The sequence below is a fragment of the Mesocricetus auratus genome, unplaced genomic scaffold (assembly GCF_017639785.1).
Source record: "Mesocricetus auratus isolate SY011 unplaced genomic scaffold, BCM_Maur_2.0 Super-Scaffold_100010, whole genome shotgun sequence".
Taxonomy (NCBI): Eukaryota; Metazoa; Chordata; class Mammalia; order Rodentia; family Cricetidae; genus Mesocricetus; species Mesocricetus auratus.
Window position 1 is genome coordinate 17,851,614 of NW_024429194.1, and position 17,341 is coordinate 17,868,954.

The following is a 17,341-nucleotide window of genomic DNA, read 5'->3' on the forward strand; positions in this document are numbered from 1 at the left end:
ATCTCAAGCAGAGGAAGAAGATGATTAACCCTGTGACATTCAGGATAGCCCCCGGTGATTATAGTAACAGGAGCACACAGCAGATGTGAGGTCCTCAGAGGCCGATTGGACTGGTTGGGGCACAGGTAACAGTCAACATGGGTCAGGCAGAGGAGGCATGACAGGGGCCATAGGAAGACACATGCCCACGAAGGGGACAACCTCAGAGTTCAGCCAGCTCTGGTCATCAGCCGCTTGCCACCTCTTGTTACAGGCAGCTGGCTTTGCACAGCCCTGACTCACGACCATGCTGGTTATGAGTCTCAGAGCGGCACCCAGTCCTTTCCAGCCCAGCCGTTTTCAGTGGGGAAAGAGGTTTGCAGACAGAGAATTTGAGTGCAGCTGCTGAGGTCGGAGGTAGGGACCAGTGGCTTCTTACCATGCCAGTGGACCCCTACCAAGGCTGGGCACACATCTGTGAGGGGTAGAGACAAGGGTCAAAGCGAGGCCATTTAAACGGGAAGGCTGAATGACAGAATCCCACGACAGTGCAGCGGTTGCTGTTCATGGAAATTCCTGCTTCAGGAAACAACCCATTTTGGGCTCGCTGCTTATCAGAGCAGGCACCACTGCCAGAAAAAATCACTTTCCTCATGTCAGAAATCCCTTGATTCCACTTCAAAACGACTGGAGATCCCAGTTCCATGGACTGCTAAACCCTGACCAGATTTTCTTGACGTTTGTGCTCAGCCCTGTGGTCAGTTCCCGTGTGCCTTCTGTGTCCACACTGGAGAGTCGAGTGGCACGCAGGGGAGCTCTGAGGGACCTTTAAGTCTGTGACCTCCACAGACCCCATTAGAGAGAGGGGTGGGTCTTGAGTCCCCCTCAGGTAGCAGAGACAGGTCTGGTGTCATGACTGCCTGCCTCAGGCGTGACCAGTGCTTGCAGAGGTTCAGACCACGGGGACCTGAGGAAGGAGCAGTGAGCGCCCTTCTGAGATGCTTCTGTTCTCACTGCCAAAAAGAAAGCTAGAGAAGCCCGCTGGTGTCTGTCCTGCATAACATCAAGCTGAGGGGTCCTGGCTGGGTGGATATGAGATCTGTCATTAATATCTGAAGAAAACCATCGGTGGCAGGCCTACAGATTGGTGTCACCTTTGGGCGCATACATCAAGCTCTCACAAGTCTGTTTTGTTTTGTGTTTTGAGTACATAGTGACCCTATCAGCATTAGAAGTTCTAAACACTGTTTCCATTCATCAAGGGAGGGAGAGGGGGCAGGCTTGGAGAAAGAGGCAACAAGGAGTTCAACTGAGATTGGAATGGCACAAATGAAACATGACCCCAGGTCTCACACTCCTGATGTCTGCATGGACAATGGCGGCGCAGGGCCAAGACCCATCCCCCTGTTTCCTCCCATGTGGTCTATGCATGGGCAGGGTCACAGGTGTCTGGAACACAGATCTTCAGGTTTCACCTCAGGACCTTCTGGCTCAGAATTCCCACTTAATGATGTCCCTGAGACATGCAAGTCCAGCTAACCCTTCCCTACACAGCACAGAAGAGCCAAAGGTGAACTTAAGGGGACCACCTTACCCATGCCTCGGAGCCGTCACAGGCAGCCATGGCTCACATTTCACAAGTTAGGGCTCTGTAAATCTTCATAAATTTGACCACAACTCGGCACACGCTTGCTTTCTCTACTTCTGCTACAAACTCATAGATTGTTGCTGATGCCAGGTGATTTGAGGGTGAAGGTCTAGGATGCAATCTGTTTGCTGATCTACAGGAAGCAGCTGGCACCTTGCCTGGCCCTCCAACCCATGTCCAATTTGGAACACTTCCATGGAGGTCAAGACTTTTGGACAAAGTCCAGCCCATGCACTGGCTTCAGGGGTAAAGAAGCTATAAGACTCGCCTCAAGAGGCAGAAGGGGTGGAGGGAGGAGGCCTTTAATGTGTCACCTAGGGTAGGGATCTACTGAGTTGGACTGACAGCAGCGACTGTGAAAAGGAAATCATAACTCTGTGTGACAAAAGTCACTGCAGAGAAAAGGGAAGTGCCTGTTCATTTTTACCATCGTACCCAAGCACCATCACACACACACACACACACACACACACACACACACACACACACACACACATGCCACAGTGAACCTACAGCATTCACACTTCTAAGATCAGAAAACTCACACTCAGATGTTAAATCATTCTCCTAGATGTCCATGATTCTGTCCATCCACCTACTCATCTGTCCATCCATCAACTCATCCACATACCTGCTCACCCACCTATCCATCCACCCACCCTCCTACTTGCCCAACCAACCATTATCTATCCACTAACCTTCTTATCCTTCCATCCACCCATCCACCCATCCATCCACCCATCCACCCATCCACCCATCCATCCATCCACCCATCCATCTATCCATGCATCCACCCATCCATCCATCCATGCATCCATTCATTCATCCACCCACCCAGCCACCCACCTGAAAACATGACTAGCCAAGGTGGCAAGCAAACTGATGGCTGACAAGGCTGTGCATGAGCTCATTGGAGGAGATCTAGCCTGACAGAAATAGCAAGAGGAATGCATAAATAACTCAGAAAAAAAGCAGCCCAAAAGTATATGAACTAGATGCCAAAATAACAATGACATGTAAAACACATTTTAGAATCACGCGTGTTACAAAGGTTGAAAAGGCCTCCCTATGGTGGTCAGTGGGTGAGGCAGGCATAGTGGCACACACCTATGACCTTCCAGCGTAAGGGGAGGCTGAGGCAGAATGGCCCAGACTGGCCTTGAACCCCTGACCCTCTTGCCAAAGCCTCCCCTTACACTGGAACAATGAACAAAAGACAGTATTATTTATAAAACTAAATAAATAGGGGAACAACCCAGTGAAATCTATGTGCTCATTCAAGACTAGCTATGTAAGCTGTGAAATGTAAGTTCAGAGGTCACACACTAACAAAACAACTACATTCGTGTCTCTTAATGCGGAACATCTGTTTCTATAGTGTATTATTGACCAAATGGACAACTTCAGGACACTGTGAAACCACTGGGGTCCATTTATTAGGAGAGTTATGGGTCCTGGTGCCTTAAACATCACCTTCCCATGTGTGCTTTTGTGCTTTGGAAGGAGGTGGCCACGCATCCCATAGGCTCCTGTCCTCACTGATGCTGACTTGGAAGGCGCTAGGCCCAGCCAGCTCTGTTCTGGACAGAGGGTGTGGAGTGAATGTGTTGTCATGTGAGGAGTGTGGTGGCCTTCTGCGGTCCCTGTCTGTTGTCTGGGCTTTGAGATCTGTTTTCTACTTTGGAACCTGCATCACTTCCCCCCAGAAGAAAGAAAATGTGTCAGAGAAGCACCGGGTTCTGCAGAGAAAACCCGCCATCCCACACTTTCTGCTTTTGAAGAAGTCCAAAGCGATTCCCAAGCCAGGGCAGGATCTGGAAACAGCGCCTGGCTGTGCTGTGATCACTGCTCCTGGGATACCTAACTTTTCAGGCTTTGTGTTTGGACTGCTGTGATCACCACATGACCTTCAGAGGCTCCTGAGGGCAGGAAGAATGCCCCCCCCCCCCCGGCTTTTCTCAGAAAGAGGAACTGTTTCTCCAGGATATCTGAACTCTGACCTGGGGGCTGAGCTGAAGACAGCCTGTCCCTGAGGCATAGGGCCTGTCCTCTTCCTATCTCCCTTCCCTGGACTCTAGCCACTGTGAGGCTGAGGCATCTGCCTTGCTGCATTACAGCCTTCCTCTTTAGCCTTCCTCCTCAGCCACACAAAAACAAAGACGGCTGATTTGAGGTGGGAACAGCTGCCCTGAAGCATGGATCCCTACCTAGGGCCAGTCAGAAGATGAGTGAAGCCCAGGGCTCAGAAACAAATCTCCAACCTTCTGGAACTTTGCTGGAGGCTTGGACTGGGTAAGTGGTGGCCTGTCTGAGTTGCTTTGATGTCACACAAATGACAAAAGTCAGATGTGAAACATAGCTTCTTGGAAGTCATGTTTTGAGCTCCTGGTGTCCATAAAGCCTCTGTTACCAGTAAATCCTTTCACCCTCCTCTCGGAGGGAGGACGGTCTGGCCGTGTCTGCCCCCTCCTGCAGGACAGTTTGGAACCAGGGTATCACTGGACTCACTAGACACAGAAGATGGGGACTGGCTCGGTGACTCCCAGAAGTCAACCAGAGAGAAAGAGCGAGGAATCTTGTCCTAGCCTGCAGCCACTGTCTGGCGGAATCAGCAGGGGCTTAGAGATGGGTCCCCTGAGCCCAGGTCACAAGGGAGATGAGCATCAGTGTGCTCTTATTAGCAAGCTATGCTGCCCTCATTAAGCAAAAGAGAGGGATGGTACTAAAACAAAGGCCTGCCGAGCCAGCACTGTGTGCTGCGCTGGGGAGGAGGCTTAATGGGCAAAAAGGCTTCACCGGAGCACATCTTCAAGTCAACAGGAGGCCTTGCAGACGAGCGTCTCTGCAGACTGTGAGACCTGAATAATAATTCAGCATCTCAAGGCAAACGGCGCAGAGCCTGTGCTCACCTGTGAGTCTGTCCTGGGAGTCACCTAGTCCATGGAGCAGCTTACACTGCCCGTTCCTCCTGGGAGAGGGTTCTCCATGCGGATGTGCAGAGGACAGTGTGGTCCAGGAGGCTGGCGAGCAGATTTGCAGCAGGCCTCCCTTGGCTGAACAGGCAGGTTCTCTGGAAGCTCTCATGCCACAGACTGAGCAGACAGTGTCCTGTGTATCCTTCTGTCCTCCTGGGTGTCTAAGCCTGACAGCACCTACCCTCAAGGCTGGGGGAGGCATTGGTCCTTCAGCAATGAAAGTCGGCGCTGAAAGAAACAAGCACCCTGCTCAGCAGAGCCCTTTGCTTTACAGAGAAGGGAACTGAGGCTAAGGGACAGGGCGTGGCAGGCTTAGATCTGGAGATCAGGTGGTGGCTGTGCTGGATGTGACCATGTCTGGCGCCAGCCCAATGTCCTCAGATCCCCATGGGCATGTGAGGAGCCCAGGCCTTCGCTCAAAGGGACACAGAAATTTCCATAAGATCTGAAGGGAGGCCGTCCCTAAATATAGAGCTGGAAGGAGCCTGGTAGTCAGACATAGCCATCACCAGAGACCAGCGTTTGGGTAGAATGTCTCTGTGGCTCTCTTTAGTGACTCTTCCCTCTGTCCAGTCAGTGTAGTTGGTGTCCAACAGATAGGACTGTTGGACTTGTTGGCCACATGACCTTGGGCAAGGATTCTCACCATAGCATCAGCTTGTCCTGGGAGGGTACCTTCCCCTCACTTGTGGAGAGAAAGTGACATTTCAAATTAGATGAGATCTCGGGGGCCTTTAAGGGTTACCTAGAGTCTCAGGTCTAGGTTGTCTCTCAGGAGAAGGTAGCATGCCTGGTCAACCAGTTTGCATGTGTGTGTGTGTGTGTGTGTACATGTGCACATGTGTGGAGACTTGAGATCAATGCCACAAATCTTCCTCAATTGGTCTCCATCTTAGCCTTTGACACAAGGTTTCCCACTGAACCCCAGTTGACCAGTGAACTCTGATTTCTGTCTGTCTGACTCAACTGCCAGGGTTTCAGACTTTAGTGACCATATCCAATGAGTTGGAAGTAACCATCTTTGTCTCTGGAAGAGCTAAAGTTTAATTTCTTTTAGTCTTCAATTGTCTTTAGCTGTTTTCTCTCTTGTGGCTACCATCGCATCTGTCTTCTGCCACTGTGTGCTGCACACTCCTTTTGGGAAGCTGACTGGTCACACTGCATCAGTCATCTGGAAGCAGCAAGCAAACAGGACATAGGGCTGGGAGATACGATCTGAAAGCCCACCCCCAGCATTGTCCACCCTTCAGTGAAATCCAGCTCCTAATGTAATGTAATGGAGAGCTGCCAGCTGAAGGCCAAGTGTGCAAACACTGGAGCCTGTGGGGGTAAGGACCAAGTGTGCAAACACTGGAGTCTGTAGGGGTAAGGACCAAGTGTGCAAACACTGGAGCCTGTGGGGGTAAGGACCAAGTGTGCAAACACCGGAGCCTGTGGGGTAAGGACCAAGTGTGCAAACACTGGAGTCTATGGAGGTAAGGACCAAGTGTGCAAACACCGGAGCCTATGGGGTAAGGACCAAGTGTGCAAACACTGGAGTCTGTAGGGGTAAGGACCAAGTGTGCAAACACTGGGGCCCGTGGGGGTAAGGACCAAGTGTGCAAACACTGGAGCCTATGGGGTAAGGACCAAGTGTGCAAACACCGGAGCCTGTGGGGTAAGGACCAAGTGTGCAAACACTGGAGTCTATGGGAGGTAAGGACCAAGTGTGCAAACACCGGAGCCTGTGGGGTAAGGACCAAGTGTGCAAACACTGGAGTCTATGGGGGTAAGGACCAAGTGTGCAAACACTGGAGTCTATGGAGGTAAGGACCAAGTGTGCAAACACTGGAGTCTATGGGGGTAAGGACCAAGTGTGCAAACACTGGGGCCCATGGGGATAAGGACCAAGTGTGCAAACACTGGAGTCTATGGGAGGTAAGGACCAAGTGTGCAAACACTGGAGCCTGTGGGGTAAGGACCAAGTGTGCAAACACTGGAGCCTGTGGGGTAAGGACCAAGTATGCAAACCCTGGAGTCTATGGAGGTAAGGACCAAGTGTGCAAACACTGGAGTCTATGGGGGTAGGAACCAAGTGTGCAAACACTGGGGTCCGTGGGGGTAAGGACCAAGTGTGCAAACACTGGAGTCTATGGAGGTAAGGACCAAGTGTGCAAACACTGGAGCCTGTGGGGTAAGGACCAAGTGTGCAAACACTGGAGTCTATGGGAGGTAAGGACCAAGTGTGCAAACACTGGAGCCTGTGGGGTAAGGACCAAGTGTGCAAACACTGGAGCCTGTGGGGTAAGGACCAAGTGTGCAAACACCGGAGCCTGTGGGGTAAGGACCAAGTGTGCAAACACTGGAATCTATGGAGGTAAGGACCAAGTGTGCAAACACTGGAGCCTGTGGGGTAAGGACCAAGTGTGCAAACACTGGAATCTATGGAGGTAAGGACCAAGTGTGCAAACACTGGAATCTATGGAGGTAAGGACCAAGTGTGCAAACACTGGGGCCCATGGGGGTAAGGACCAAGTGTGCAAACACTGGGGCCTGTGGGATATAGGGACCAAGTGTGCAAACACTGGGACCTATGGGGGTAAGGACCAAGTGTGCAAACACTGGGGCCCATGGGGGTAAGGACCAAGTGTGCAAACACTGGAGTCTATGGGGGTAGGAACCAAGTGTACAAACACTGGGGTCTGTGGGGTAAGGACCAAGTGTGCAAACACTGGGGTCTGTGGGGTAAGGACCAAGTGTGCAAACACTGGAGCCTATGGGGGGTAAGGACCAAGTGTGCAAACACTGAGCCTATTTCGGGGGGCATCTTACATTAAAGCTGTGACACTGTCTTGTAGGAAGCCTGGCTTAATGGTACTGTGGCAAGGGTGTGGCTGGGGAGTGCTGACACGCAGAAGACTTCAGAGTCAGGCAATCTTGATAGTTGTACCTCGGAGATGATCTCGTGCCTGCTTCCTGAACTTTGTTGAGGATCTCTGACAACATCTAGCTGCTGCAGAGATGTCAGGTAGGTTACCCCAGTGCCACGGACCACAGAGGTAGTAGATAGAACGAAGGTGTTATGAGGTAAAATTGCTACAGTAGTAAGGCTGAATTGAAACTACACATTTAACCCAAATTCAGGAAGACCCCAGAGCCTTTGGAAGGAACAGCACAAGCCATTCTAAGGAGACAAGGCACAGTGCCTCCCAATGCCAGTCTGTGCAAGGAGCACAAGCCAGAGAGCAGAGAGTGCTCCTAGGGAGCAGGTGTTCTTGCAGGGGCCTGGGGAGGGGTGGGAGCAGGCAGAGCACCAGCTGTGAAGGCAGCATCGAGGAGCACGCTGGGTCAGCAGTGAGTGTGCTTCCACTTACAAGGTGAGCGAGCATAGACAGGCTGTGAGACAGTGGGCGGTGTACAGGTGGCCGTGGGGACCATGGGGTGAGTGTCGGTGATCAGCTTGTTTGTAGACTGCAGGCACGGGATTCAGTCTTAAACCTTATCCTCCCTACTGGCTTCTGCAGACAGCTTTGAGAGTTGCGTTCCTGGAGTCTAGGAGGGAAGGAGGAGGGCTGGGGCAATAGGAGAAAAGGAATTGAATCTCTCTTATTCACAGGTCTTTAAAGCAAGGGCCAAATGCTCTTGCATCCCCAAGGACCTCTCTGAAGATGGGGTCTCCAGGTAGGGTGAGCCTCCTGGCTTAAAGCTGAGACCTGCTCCTCCTCCATCCCACCCAGTTTCCTCCAACTCTTGCTACCACTCAGCCAATTCCATTTTCATCTCCGTCTGTCACTTCGTTCTCTCACCCTCCATCTCTTTTCAGAGTTCCCTGAGTTTTATTGAGAACACAGAGCAGATGCTTTCTAAAATCGCCTTCCTCCTGTCGTGAGCAGTAGGCACGCCATCCACATGCTCGCATGGACATGTACCGACAGACTGTAGAGTAGGCATGCCATCCACAAGTTTGCATGGAAATGCACCGACAGACAGTAGGCATGCCATCCACATGCTTACGTGGAAATGTACTGATAGACAGACATGCAGTGTGAGCGCCCCTCTGCATGGCCTGTGTGCTGGCACTCGGTGTCCTTAGGCAGGGCTGGTGGATCTGCTGCTCCTCCACTGACTGCAGTGAACCTCACTTGCAGTGTCTGGTCCTCTGTGGTTTATCTGCAGAAGATAAGGGGCCTCTAGCCCCAAGGATGGGACAACCCATCCTTCAGCCATCCCACCAGGATGAAAGAGATCAGTCACCAAGGCTACCATTTTTCTCTTGTCAGGGTAGTGACCAAGGCTTGAGAGGCCCCACACCCACATATGATCCTGAACATGAATAGAGTCTATGCTTCTTACGCAGTGTGCTTCTGCCCAGGGCCTCCAACCCCTCTATAATAATGTTAGAAGTATAAGGAAATGAAGTGCTGTCCCTAGTACACTAGTGTGTACTCACACAGGGACAGCCTCTCCTCTGTCCCGGCCTTCCATCCCCCTGACCTTGGCTCACCTCACGGGTTAGGCCGACGAGGATGCCTAGCTTCATGAGGAACTAGCCCTGAAGGTGCCCAGCGCTTGCCTGGGTGGGCAGCGGGTAGAAAAGAGCAAAGGCAGCCGCGTGTGCAGCCATGCACGCAGTCATGCATGCTGTGCTGTCCAGCAGATGGGAGAGGCTGGGACTTGGGCTGTCATCTAGGAGCCACTTCCCAGTGAAAAACCAAGTTCTTCTCAAAGCTGGTGCCCCATGCCTCTTCCTCTGCCAGGATAAAGCCCCAAGTCTGACCAAACATTCAGAGATTATGGCCTCTTCTTTGGTTTCAGAGGTGCTGGACACCAGGCCACAGCTAAGGGTCTTTCTGTAGGAATTGAGAGCGGCGATGCTCTCAGACAACACCAGACAGCTCCTTGCTTACCATGGAGGCTTGGGACAGAGGTGGATGTACTCAACTGTCCACTTAGGAACTTGGAGAATAATAAGGGAGGGGTGAGGCCGAGCCACAGCTGATGCAAAGATAGGAGGCTAAGAAGCTCTTTCTTGTTCTTGGCATACTTAAAAGCACTTTAGGATATGTAATTCCAGGCATGCAAAACGTGATCACGGACCCTCATGCATCCTGTTCCCAGATTTAAGTCTGACACATGGCCAGTCTTTCCCCTTTCCTTATTTTGACCTCCCTCACGATTCTTCCTTCCTCTGTATTCCTCAGAAACACCCGAGTCATCATGTGACATCTCCTGCAAATGCTTCCATGTGCGTTTCTAAAAATAAAGACCTGTATTTTTAGACATGATGATGGGTTTCGAGACAGTCTCAAATCTTCACATCACCAGCCTCAGGTTGGTTCTGTTCCTCGGTGTCTCCCAAGTGCTGACTTACTCCTTCCATTGTGCTTGAACGACTGAGGACACTGAGTTTGACAGGTGACACTTGTTATGTCTCTTTCAATCTGTTTTCCCCCTTTGTCACCAGTTTGAGAGAAAAAAATCTCAGTGTTCCTTTTGTATTTTCATCATTGTGTTTTGAGTTAAGAGAGAAAGAAAAGAAGTCACAGTCGGTGTCACTCCTGATTGCTGCTGAGTGTGCTTGCTTCAGTGGTGTGTGCGTGCGTGTGTGTGCGTGCGTGCACGTGTGTGTGTGTGTGTGTGTGTGTGTGTGTGTGCGCGTGCATGTGTGCGTGTGTATGCCACAGTGAGCATGTGGAAGTCAGAGGGCAACTTGCAGGAGCATGCTCTCTCCTGCTGTCATTTTGGTCCTGAGGATGGAAGGCAGGCTGTCAGTCTTGGTGGCGAGCACCTTTATACCCACTGATGCATCTCACCAGCCCTTGGATACCATATTCTTGACTGTCACTGGCATTATAGCTTTCATAGGTAGGAAAGGATTACCCATGTAAGTCGCCTTTCAAGGGTCACAGAGCGCATGCCTGTCCCCCTCATACTCTGAGAGCACAGTGAGCAGCCTACCTGCCTTGCAGAGAGTCGCTCTTGAAGAGTAGTCAGGTGATGCTTACGTTAGTTTTTATTGCTGGAAAGAAAGGAAGGGAACACAGCTAGCGCGTGTCCCTCAGCTGCACCAAAGCCAGCAATACAAAGTCAAAAGCAGGAGTCTGCTTCTAGAAAATGTACCGCAGCAATGAATGTCCCTGATAGCCATCGCTGATGACCTTGATAAACACACTTAAGATTGCTGAAGGACACCAGAGAACTAACAAAGCAAAACTAAGACATCAAGATCCTGGCGTGAGGGCCTGGAGAGACGGCTCGGCGGTTAAGAGCACTGGCTGCTCTTCTGGAGTTGCTGTGCTCAGTGGGCAGCCCCTACACGGTGGCGCAGAACCCTTTCCCCCGTGACTCCAGTTCCAGGGCACCCAAAGCCTCTGAGCTCTGTGGGTACCAGGCACATAGATCGGTTATATACATAGAATAAAAACAAAGTTTTGTGGGATATGGCTTTTTAAAAGCACAATAGGGACTGGTGAGATGGCACAGAGACTAGGGTGCTTGCATCCTAGCCTGATGACCTGCATTCCCCGGGACCCGCATGATGGAAGGAATCAGCTACCCAAAATTGTCTCTGACCTTCGCGAGTGTACTGTAGCATGCATACAGCCACTCACCAACGCCTCTGTCCCTATACACACATGCACACACAGAGTATATAAACTAAAAAATTAAGTTCAATATATGCACAATTAGAGCCCTAGGGAATAGTTAGTGCCGCGATACTAAATAGAACAAATAAAGCAGTGTTTGAATGTTTGCTGGCCCAGAGCACCCCAAACACCAAATACTGAAGAAGAGATGCTGGTGAGAGTATGGGGAAGCTGGGACCATCTCCATTGTGCCAGCCCGCTTCTACTGCCATGATGAATACCCCGACCCAAAGAAACCCGGGGAAGAAAGGGCTTATTTCGTTTCGCACCGTACAGGCCATCATGAAGTGGGGGCAAGAGCTGAAGCAGAGACCGACCGCGGAGCAATGCTTGCTGCCTGGCTTACTCCCCATGGCTTGTTCAGCCTGCTTTCTTATACAACCCAGGATCGCAGCGGCCCCAGTGATCTGGGCCCTCCCACACCAGTGATTATTTCAGATGATGTCCCACAGATTTGCCTAAGGCCAAGGTGATGGGAACATCCTCTTGCTTGAGGTTCCCCTTTCCCAGATGACCCTAGTTTGTGTAGTTGTGTAGTTTGACAAAACAAGGCAAAAAACCTAGTTAGTACACACATTAAACCAAGAACCAAGGAAAGTTACAGACCCCAAGAAGATTGTTAAAGAAATCTAAAGCCAGACTTACTACAGTAAAGCTCCTGAAAAACAAATGAAAAAAAAAACCTTAAAGAAAATGTGCTCCTCTCACCCAGTGGGGTGAGCAGTGTGAAAAACAAATCTGAAGAAGAGATGCTGGCGAGAGTATGGGGAAGCTGGGACCATCTCCACTGCGGGTGGGAGATACAATGGTATAGCTCTAGGGAAACCAATATGTCGGCTCTTCAAGAAGTTAGAAATGTGTTTAGCATGTAACCCTGAAATCCTGTCTTTAGGTGTATCCCCCACAACCATGAGAAATCATCCCAAGGAGATGTACACATACCGGTGTTCACAGCGCTGCTGTGTACAACAGCTCAGATGTGGAGTCATCACAAATGCCCAGCAGATGTGCACACAACCAAAACGCCATCCATCCACACAGTGAGCTGTCCCACAGCCTGAGAAGGGACAGAAGACATTCTGAGATGCGCTGAAATGTCGATGGGCCCCAAGATCACCGTCACAGAAGGACAGACACCGAGTCTACTCGTGAGGGTCCTGAAGGAATCAAACTGCAGACAAGAGTCAGAATGCTGGGTCTAGGGACACAGGCAGGGGCAGGAGGGTGTTGAATCGGGACATAGACGGCTGAATTGTGTACTGAAGACATCTGAGATGGTACATTTTATATTGTGAACATCCAAAGCTGAGAGGGTGTTGGGGGGAAATTCGGATGAGACGGGAAGAGGGGGACATAATTTTCAAAGAAATAAATTTGACAGCTGCTTTCTCGGCAGAGAAGAAGTAGAAATCAAAGGACTGTAAATGAATGCGATCATTCAAGTGCTAAGAAAAATAATTACCGACTTAGAATTCTATGCCTGTGACAACCATCTAAAAACCAAGGTAAGCCGAAGGAATTTTCAAATAAAGTCTGAGAAAATTTGCAGCCAAAACACGTGAACTAACAGTAGTGCACAAGAGAAGTCTCCCACAGTAGGGAAATGATCCAGGATGGAGCTTTGAATGGGAAAGGGACAAATGCCCAGGTCAGCCTGGGAGAACACAGCATGCTTAGAGTAACCAAATGGAAAGAGAAAGCGGCCATGGCATAGGGGTGAGTGGGGCTCCAATCAGACCTTTCCTTGCTTGCCAAGTGCGTTGTTTATTTTTTACTTACTTGTGTGTGTGTGTGTGTGTGTGTTTGTGTATTGCATGCATTTGTGCTGGTATACGTATGCAGGTGTGTACACCCGTGCACTCACGTGCAAAGGTCAGAGAACGATTTTGAGTGTCCTCCTCTATTGCTGTCTTCCTTTTCCCTGAGGACAGGGCCCCACTAAAGCTAGAATTTTCCCTTTTTGGCCTAGGCTGGCTGGCCATCAAGCCCCTGTGATCCTGTCTCTGCCCAACCTCCCAGCCCCAGTGCATGGGCTACAGGCACATAGAGCCATGCCCAGCTTTTTATGTGAACTCTCAGAATCTGAAGCCAGGCTCTCTCTCATGCCTGCAAGCATTCTTGCCCAGCACCGTCTTCTCACCCCGTTACTCTTTTTAGTATATAAAATCATACTTACGTAAAACAAATACTAAGGTGTTCTACTGTATATAATAACTGGCTAATAGATAGGCATGCATGCTATTTTACAAGTTTTCTTTCATAATTTTATAATTCAAGGATGCATTTCTCCCATCTGGAAGTTTGTGAAACCCTCCCTAAGGAAACTAAAGGAATATGGGGTCAAGGAGTCTGTAGGAGGGAAAATAGAAGGTAAAGAAACCTGACACTAAGGAAAAAAGGGAAGACAAAATGAGCAAGAAAGATAAAGAAAACGAGAGACAGATCCAAGCGCTAGACGGGGAGATGCAGCTGTTGGCTTTCACGGGGCTGATCCAGAACTTCTGCCCTCTATGAGGAAAACGAGCAAAAGTCTGGGTGTGGAGCTCAGAGTGATGTGGAGCGCCGGCCTCGCCTGCAGAAAGCCATGGGTTAGATCTCTACCACCACAGGGAGGGACAGAACATGAGACTTGAACAAGCCATTGGCAGAAGGGTCCGGCCGGTCTAATAAGTCGCAGGAAAGTGCAAACAGAAGCCCTCCTGTGGCGACAGAGAAGCAGAGAGAAGGAAGTCCACTCTCCACACTCCCTGGAGTGGGCAGAGCCCGTAGCCACAGGTGCCCCAGCTGCCAGTGTGGAAACAAGTAGGGCTACTTCAGGACCAGCTAGGCCCCTCCTCAGTGACTGCCTCCCAGTGTCACGTCCTGAGGTTCATACCCAGCAGAGGGAAACCCATGGGCACCAGAGAGGTCCCCACGGCAGGATGGATTCATCCAGGGTCCAAGTGACAGCAGCAGGATATGCCGCTGATGCACTCACAGAGGCTGTGGGTGGAGAGCACGCGGTGGCTTTCTGCTCAGAAAGAGCTCACGAGGGCTGTCAAAGGCAAGGATGGTGCTTCTAAACGACCCAAGGCCTTGGGTACGTGAAAACACTCTTTACAGGAGCGGGCCACCCCAATGTGCACACCATACTCTGACATTTTGGCAATACTCTGTGTATAAGTTAAAGTTCAACCAAGGAGTTTATTTAAAAACATTAAAAGAGGTCAAGAGTTGTTTTCGGACTGTGGTTGTTTAACTGCAGATATTCCAGGAAATTCCCCATTAAAAATATGGTCTGGTGGAGGATGAGGTAACCACATTAGGACACGGCTCCAGATAGCCCTGTGGTGGCTATTGAGGGTCAGAGTGTGCATGCCACAGGGACCCTTCACAGGCCGCAGAGTTGGGGCTGCCCACCCTACTCTGGACAACTCTGACCAGGAGCGTAACCCCATGGCAGAAGGGAGAACTCATCTTGGTCATGAGGAATGGCCCATCTAAGCAGTCCTGTGTGAGCTCAGCATTGCTAGTGGCCCTGGGTATACGGGTGGGTTTATTTCATTGTTGGTGTGTCTGGACTTGCTAGCCAGGCTGATTTGAGGAGATGACTACCGAACAGTCCAGACGAACCGGAAGCTGGTCCAACTTGGCATTAGACAAGATGGGGGACAGACAGACATCTAATATCTAGGCCCCATCAGGAAGAAGGAGACACTGCCTAACCTAGGCAGTGTCACTCCAACTCACCTTCTAAAACAAGCCACATCTTCTAGAAAGGCTTCAGGGGGAAGAAAGCTCTTGTGGTCCCTGAAGAAGGCAAGTGGGGGCGCCCCAACATGCTGTGGCTGGATTTGACCTCCCTGGCTGCAGACACCCTAAGCATGGTGGTTCTTTCCCTTTGCCTCAGTTGTTCTGCAGCTCCGAGCCTATTCCTGTTCTTGTGGGGAAGTAAGCTGACCCAGGAGTCGCCTGGGCATGGAGAAGTGTTGGGCCTGAATCAACAGCTTGTCCTAGGGACTATGGGTGAATTCCTCCACATGATACCTGAGTTGCTTTTTGAGGGGAGAGGCCTGGGGTGCTGAGATATTCGGGGACTCTGAACACTAAAGCTACAGCAGCTTAGTAATGCCACCAGGTCCTGGTCCCCTGTCCACACCTCCTGTGAGTGTGACCCTCTGCATCTGTATCTGATCCCAATCAGCAGAGTGACAAACATGTTTGTGACAACCAGGCATCTCATGAACAAGTGTGGTTTTCATAGTTTTGGAATGGGTGAAATTTATCTTTTAAATTAACTAATTAAATAAGGTTTGAGACAGGGTCTTACTATATAGTGTGGACCTCACTATGTTGACTAGGCTGGCCTTGAACTCATAGAGATCTACCTGCTTTTGCCTCCTGAGATAAAAATCATGCACCACTATCATGTCTGGCTTTTTTGTTTGTTTGTTTTTATACAGAGTCTCACAATATAGCTCAATATCTATCTTGTTAATATTTACCACTTTTAACTCTTCCTAAAATGGCACTCAGTACATTCTAAAGTGTGTACTCCTTCCACTGGCTGTTTTCTGCTGGTAAGGATACGTGTTGAGGTGTCTCTCAACCTCATGTCTACAAAGCAGAGGACAATCTTTACTCTGCTGTTCATGTATCAATGTGTAAACCTCTCAGACCAAGTGTCTCCATGGTAACCATCTTTATGCCTTCATTGAGAGTACATTTCTTCTGCAAAAATAAGATAAAATGTGTCAAATGAACCATATCTATTTATGGTTCTTCTGAATGTTTTACCATATTTAGTTTCTGTAAAATTGTAAGACTTCTCAATTTAATTCCTTTCTGGTACAGAGTATAAATTTATCCCATTAAAAATAGGTGCTCTCTTGAGAGATTTCCCCCACAAACTAAGATATACCAAAGGAAAGCCATGAAATCTCAAATTTAAATATTATACACAAGAGAGGTTTCATCTGTGTAACATGATCTGCTCTCCCTTTGAATTTGTGCCATTTACATTTAATATAATTACTGTAAAATCTTGCTATTTGTTTTGTTTGCCCTATCTGTTTTGTTCCTCTCACTTTTTATTTATCAAGTGCTCTCTCTCTCTCTCTCTCTTTCTCTCTCTCTCTCTCTCACTCTGTGTGTGTGTGTGTGTGTGTGTGTGTGTGTGTGTGTGTGTGTGTGTGTTGGAGGGAGGATATAGCCCAGGATTTTTCTTGAACTTGGTCACTTTTCCGTTCCTGAGTGCTAGGATTATAGGCTTACAACACTATGCCCAACTTCACATACTTTATAGAGCTATTCCAAACATAAATTTATGTTTTTCTCCTGGAGGCTGTCTAGAGATTGTCCCATGCAACCACTTGATGTAGTGCATCAACTTTCTAGCAGCAGTGGTACCACACCCAGAGCAGTGCATGCCGTGAAGGTCCTCTGAAGATCCACGAGGTCACACGCGGTGGAAGGAGAGGTAGGGTAGGAGGCAGCCTTGACCGCTGCACTTGCAGGACTTCTGAAGTGTCACTCACAGGCCACAGTCTCTGCCACAGGACATTGCAGCCAAGAAGGGCACAGAAGGACGGCACAGCTAACTTGCTCCTGCTTCAAAGGAGTCCCTTGGAAAGTGACCCTAATTCAAGATTCCCTGTGGCCTGAAGGAGACCAGGCAAGATGGGTCTCAGAGCCGTTCAGTCTAGGCTCCCCTCCCCTCTCCCTTTGTGGGTGATAATCCAGCATCATGGTTGAAAGGTGCTGTTAGCTCTGCTTTCCTCCTGGCCCTCCACAGGTATGCCTCCAGCAAAACGTCTGCAGACCTGATTTGGTGTTGGGTTCTTGGGATCAGTGTGACAAAAGCACTTTACAGAAATATAATTCCTTTTGCCAAAGTCTGCTATTTTATTGTTAATAGGAGACACGAATGGTCATTACTGCTGCTGGCACGTGAGTGTCCTTTACATTTGTAGCTGCCTGTGCCCTCACTGGTTCCTATTGCATTCTGACCCTCGGGGGGCGGGGGCGTCTCCTTCTTCAGTCTGAGGAGCGAGGTCCTTTTACTGTTTCTGACAATGAACTCTTCTTGCTTTTGCTTTTCTGAACACACAGAAAAACCTTTAAGTTACAATTTA

At 49.7% G+C, this 17,341-nt stretch overlaps 1 long non-coding RNA gene across 4 annotated transcripts; it reads left to right on the forward strand.

The window, feature by feature from the left end:
* Positions 1 to 3,678: 3,678 nt before the first annotated feature.
* On the forward strand, positions 3,679 to 12,940 carry LOC110343135. 4 transcript variants are annotated; one of them, XR_005879804.1, is made up of 4 exons: positions 3,679 to 7,609; positions 8,198 to 8,262; positions 9,783 to 9,996; positions 12,121 to 12,940. It is a non-coding gene; the product is annotated as an uncharacterized LOC110343135 (long non-coding RNA). The 4 variants fall into 4 exon arrangements; XR_005879803.1 differs by lacking the exon at positions 8,198 to 8,262 and having other exon boundaries at positions 3,679 to 5,930; positions 7,440 to 7,609; XR_005879802.1 differs by lacking the exon at positions 8,198 to 8,262 and having other exon boundaries at positions 3,679 to 3,919; positions 7,440 to 7,609.
* The last annotated feature ends 4,401 nt before the right edge of the window (positions 12,941 to 17,341 follow it).